We start from the raw sequence: 6,240 nt of genomic DNA, 5'->3' as shown, positions 1-6,240 counted from the left end.
GGATTGATTACTGGTTTGGGCTAGACTAAGATTTTTTTGGACGAATTTGTTTGTATTGTAATGATTGAATACGTGAGGAATTCCATCGTTTAGTGGAGCCCCTAAAGTCAAATCTTTAAGTTGAGATAGGCTTTATTATAGTCATGTAAATCAGTCTTTAGTTAATCGGAAGCTTTGACTGTTTGTCTGCTTAGTGGAGAGTTGGAATCGATGTGTTGGTTTCTGACTTTTCAGTCTTGTTTGATTATTCTAAGTTAGTTAGCTGTCCAGATTTAGTCCTGAGAAGGGAATATGTTTGACAGGAATAAGTAGAATATCATCAAATATTACAGTATGGCAGTCCATAGGTTTAAGAAGGAAAGATCTGTTTAGGTTTATTTTACTCGTCTTGTTTTAACGCCATTCTTCAAGGGTTCTGATATGGGATTGGAATGTAATCAACGAGCCATTCACTGAGAGCACGCTTATGTCATTAGCATGTGAGGACAGTGTTGGTATAGCAGTTGTATTGACTGGGTTGATCATAAATCGTATTACGTTTCAGCAATATCAGAAATTAAGTATCAAACTTAGCCTTATTCAATGAGCAGGATGGGACCGATGGTATAGGGTGTTTTTTTAAGCCCGATAGAACTTGAAATTGTAAAAAATAACACAAAAAATTAAATTGTAATCAAAATTTTTTTTTTATTCGAAAGATCAATATGTGACATTAACATTTGAAAATGATTTCGGGCATATGGGCACCGCGGCTGTTCTTGACGAAGCGCATTCTGGACGTCCAATTTTGGGCCACTTTTTCGAGCACTGCTGGCCGTATGTCACGAATAACACGAACAATGCTGGCCTCCAAGGCGTCAATTGTTGCTGATTTATCAGCATAAACCAGTGACTTCACGTAGCTCCACAGGAAATAATCGAGAGGTGTCAAATCGCACGACCATATGCGGCAATTTTGCTTATTAACAAACCCGTTAAGCCAAAAATGCGCCTCATCGCTGAACACAATTTTACAGAATGCGCTTCGTCAAGAACAGCCGCGGTGCCCATATGCCCGAAATCATTTTCAAATGTTAATGTCACGTATTGATCTTTCGAATAAAAAAAAAATTTTGATTACAATTTAATTTTTTGTGTTATTTTTTACAATTTCAAGTTCTATCGGGCTTAAAAAAACACCCTATACTACCAGTATCTCGGTATTCTCAAGAGGCACGCCAGTGGGATACGAAAAGAGCTATGTTAAGCAATCTCTCTGTGAGATAGAAAAATTATATACGAGGTCGGAGTTTTCCAAGTTTATAAAACTGTCCCGAGTGACATATTTGTTAAAAATCCTGTTTGTAAAATAAAAATAAAAATTATAAATTCATTGTTATACTTATTTTTATGCATAATTCTTCCTATACTGATTCATACTCAATAGTTCCTTTGATGATGTGATTATTGGATGATGAGGGTCTATTTTACTCTTATGTCATAGTAAAGGATAAAGGATAAAGAACTTGACATTAGAACACCTTGTGATTGTAATGAGTCTGTCAATTATATTTAGTATTGATAGTTTAAAATATATTTTCAGCTGAGTATTGTCGATTAATTTGCATCAGAAAAATATGCAAGGTAAGCGCCACTATAAATCTGCTTATATTGAATGTTAAGCTGATTTACCCGCTCTTCATCGTCAGTATTTTAGAGCGGTAATGTCAGAAAAACGTCATGGATGGATGAGAACTATTTTTATGGGAAATGAACTACATTCTTCCTATACACAGGCAAGTTTAATTTAACTTTTTTATAGGTTGTTCAAACCGCCCACGATAATTATTTCTTTGTCTAGAAATTTTCCGGTAATATAGTCTTCTTTAACCTTTTAATATTCTTTCCTCCTATCATATTTTCTTATCTTGGGTGCTCTGCTTCCCTTTCTTCAAATTCATCCGTCCGACTTCCAGTTCGGTTATCTTTCCTGGACCCATGTGGATCTTTTATGATATGTCCCTTTGTTCACTTGAAGATTCCACACTTCTAACGGAGCATATTAGACCCTTAGGACTAGATCTTATTGCAAGAGCTGCACATTCACTTTCCATGGCATTGACTTCAAATCATTCTCTAATGTAACCTTCAGATGATATATCTGTAGGCAGTGGCCCTTAAGGAGACAAGTTGTTTTCTAGCATTAAACAATAGGGGAATATACTAGAATAGATGCACTCAGCTGGTAAAGGACCAATGAATATGGATATGGCTCCTCACACTGCTGTGCGGTAGGCGATGGAGGACTAAGAAGAAGAATTTGAATGATACCTTTCTTGTACTATTTTAATTGGCGTGGAATTCCAAGGTTTTACTTTTAAGTAAATTTTTTTTAAGATGGTCTCAAATATAGACCCTTGTTTGCTTATTGGCTTAGAGCATCCACGACCAATGCCTAAATAGCAAGTTCTGAACCCGAAAAACTGAAAGGTTTTAAGAAACGAGGGTAGGTATAGACTGTATATTATTTATAACGTCCTCTACAGGGATAAGGCATATTTGGTCATTACAGCCGATCGTCTTTATAAACCCATCACACACAGGGGCTCATAATCGCGTGTCCGAGAATATTCGTCATTATAACTGATTCGTCCTTTTATTCGAGGTCATAGAAAGGTTTTAGTAAAGAACTAAATATTTCTAAAACTGGACATTGGTTATTACGAAGGCACAGAAAATACGCCATTCGGTCTGTATTAGGCTATATTAAAATAAATAGTCTTACTTTCATTTTTCACTGTCCAACTCTATTGTGCTAGCTTGATCCTAACAGATGTGATAACGTAAGCATTGTGCCATTATCATTGTAGTAGTACTAATGAACTGTTTACTGTTTAGTAAACGATCCTCTTGAAAGCACTTAGCTCAAATTATCACATTTCTAAGTAACCTGTTGCTTATCCCTTTTTGGAAAGCTGTTATATTGTAGGTTATTCCCTAGCTGTTCCCAAAGCTCCACCACAAATCCTACCCTCATTATCGGAAACAGTATTGAGGCTACCTGTGACCTTTCAAGTGCCTCGGCTCCCCGCCTCCGTTTACCTGTCTTGTATTTGTGTTCATGTCCTATCCATTATTCTACTAATGATTATATAACACATAGTAAAATCTATTCGCGAGCTATTGTTACTTGCTTTGCGATTTAACGAGCTGTAATCGCTTACTTTTTGTAAAAGTAATAGTACACATTTCTATGGATTTACTTTTATTACATTAGTAACAATTTATTTTCCATTGTTTCAATTGCTTTTATGAAATTATTTAAGTCTGTTGATAACATTTTTTTATGCTCCCTAAAATGCTGAACTTCGGACAAGATACCAGTGTTCCGATATTAATACAGGAGCCATGTGCATAAAATCCTTCTCATATAACATATATCTGCAAATTATTTTAAAAATTAGTTATCGCACAACACCGAAAAGCATTTTCTAAAAACGGTTCCTAAACAGGTAATTAGTTTGACCTATAAGTCCTACACTTTGGATCCTGGTTAAAAAGCTATCATAAAACAAATTAAAGAACATAAAAATAAGTAGTATAAAGTAACAAATAGTTCGGTTAGTTGGTACGGTCGTAAACCACCTGACCTGGTTGTTACTTATTCCAATAGTTGGTTTGTTGAAGTCACCATAGAACCAGTACAGATAGTTTATGACGATACCACTTGACCGATTTATTACTTTACGATTGCATTAATTACTTTACATTCGACGCGATGAGAGGGTTGCGCAGAGATCTCGATGGGCTCTATCCCTCTGCTTGGAGGATAGAGTTGGTTGGGATCCTCAGGTCAAGATAGTAAATATTTTATATAATTTATTTTACTATATCCCAATATGATTATACAAATATAGAGATTTTTTTTGTATGAATGTGTTTATTCATAACTATTAATCATTGCCCAAGATTGTGGCAGATTGTAATATTTATCAAATACGTTTTAGGGTCGCCGGACTTTGTTACCACTTACCAAATAAATATGTTATGATCCTCATTGGACTCAGAATTTAATATAATATACTATGACTGTCAATTTAAAGAAATGCGCTAGTATGCACCCTTCAGGAGTTATCAGAGAAAAAAAAGACTATTGAATTAATTAACTGATTAGTAATAGTGTTAGAACCGCCAGAAATGCTTTTAGGCGTTAATTAAGATAAAAACTAATTTTTAAAATTATTTGCTCATGTACGTTCTATGAGATAGATTTTATGCATCTGGCTTCTGTTCTCTATAAGGGGTTTTCTATCAAATTTTAACTAAAAAGTTAAAATCCTACACCAAGAATGTATTCAGTTTGTTTCAAAATTTATATTTTCCCCTACTAGGTAAGTGTGTCGCGAATCAACATTTTAAATAATAAATTTACATTTCTACTTGAGATGTTCCTATGATAATTTTTAAATAAAACTTTTTAAAAGTAGATGCAGTGACTGATGTAAAATACTTTATAGATTGTATTTTGTCTCTACATATTGAGTTAAGGGACATGAATACTCAGCTAGTGGTTGACTTAATGTTTTTCTCCCATAATTTGTTTAGAGTGATAGATTCCTCTTTGTATTAAGGATGCCTTAATAACTGTTACCATTCATCCGGGAAGTGAAGAGGTAAATTGAAGGATAGTATTTCGACTTGGCTAACGACTGTGAATCTGCCATCGTTAGGTTCCTAACAGGATCGTCTTGAGGAGCCTGGAGAACTGCCAATGTAAATCTCACGCAGGCCTCCTCCAGCTTCGCTTTTCATCCTAAATGGCCCTCGTTTGTTATTCCAGTGATTTTGGCAGTACTAACCGATTCTGGGTGGTCTAATTTAATCGCTTCGTAGGCATTTCCTTAGAAATTTTTGACTAAATAAAATAAAAGCTTTATATATACCGTGGACGAATCAATCTTGTCTGACGGTGCAATCTTTTTCTTATTTTCGGACGGAATGTGTGTTGAAACCCTTAAACTCAGTTTCTTTAGAGTTTTTTTTTGTAGGAATTACATTTCATTCATTAATTTCATGTTTAATTTTATTCAAAATTATTAAGTATAATTAATTGTATTTTATAATATTTATTTAGCCATAAGAAAAAAAAAATAATTTTAAGGGTTTAAATATGCATGGAATGTTAAATGGACAATTTGAGGGGCTCTTTGGTTTGAACACTTCGAGGGCTAATATTATTTCCAAGGATATTGGCGACAATTTTTTCGATAAGATTGTATACCATCCATAGTCCAGGTAAAATTCAAAGAAGTGGACGTTTATCTTGACTTCATAAGATTGATTCAACTCCATCGGACTAAGGGGAACATAATGGAGTTGACAGTTAGGATAATGAGGAAGACAGTTTTTTTGTTTAGAAGTAGTGATATTTAGTAAAAACGCTGGTAGAAGAAGTGATATATAACATCAAAATGATTATCATATGTTGTTTTTTTTTAATTGGTTTAATAGCTATTTAGGGATCCAGTTAATTTATAACTTCGTAGAAGCATGCTTAGGATATGTTGGAGTAAGCCCAACTTGTGAGATTAGCTTCCTTCTTAAAATATTTTTATTTCTAAAATCAATGATTAGTCACAATGTTTCTTAATATCCACTTGATGGGTATGCCTATTTGCATAGACGCATCAGCTGCAGCTAGCGGGCAAGCCTGGGTTTGAGGAGAGACCTTCCCACGACCTGGGTTCATTGAGTCGTACCCGCTATGAATGAGTGACGTGGGGACAATTAGGACCCTACATTTGTCTCAGTCAAACTTGGACCTTTCTTTTATTGTGCTTGCTCTTTCATCAGGGGCTGTGGAGAATGGTTGTCTGTCGGTCGGGCATAGCTGGAATATATACTACGAAAAAAAGTATGATGCGTCAGCTGTTGTCCGTGAATATAAGTAGTTGGTCAGAGAGGAAGAACAAATAAATAAATTTTATTACTGCCAATGTTTCAGGCCTTCATCAAGGGTAAGTAAATAAAATGAGATAACAAGCATAATGGATATATGTATGTAAAACAGAGTAACAAGAAAATATGATACATAAGATATGAGATGCTGCTTTTATCTTCTTATATACTCGTAATATTGTACTTACACTATACCTTGTCCTTCCATACTGTTTATCTACATATATTATTTGTTATATTCTTTTTATTCAGGTTTTAATAGTATTCATTATAGTTTTATCTAGTATTACCCTGGTGAAGACC

The sequence above is a fragment of the Halyomorpha halys genome, unplaced genomic scaffold (genome assembly GCF_000696795.3).
Source record: "Halyomorpha halys isolate HHAL.00 unplaced genomic scaffold, Hhal_1.1 Scaffold394.1, whole genome shotgun sequence".
Taxonomy (NCBI): Eukaryota; Metazoa; Arthropoda; class Insecta; order Hemiptera; family Pentatomidae; genus Halyomorpha; species Halyomorpha halys.
This window is presented reverse-complemented; position numbering follows the sequence as displayed.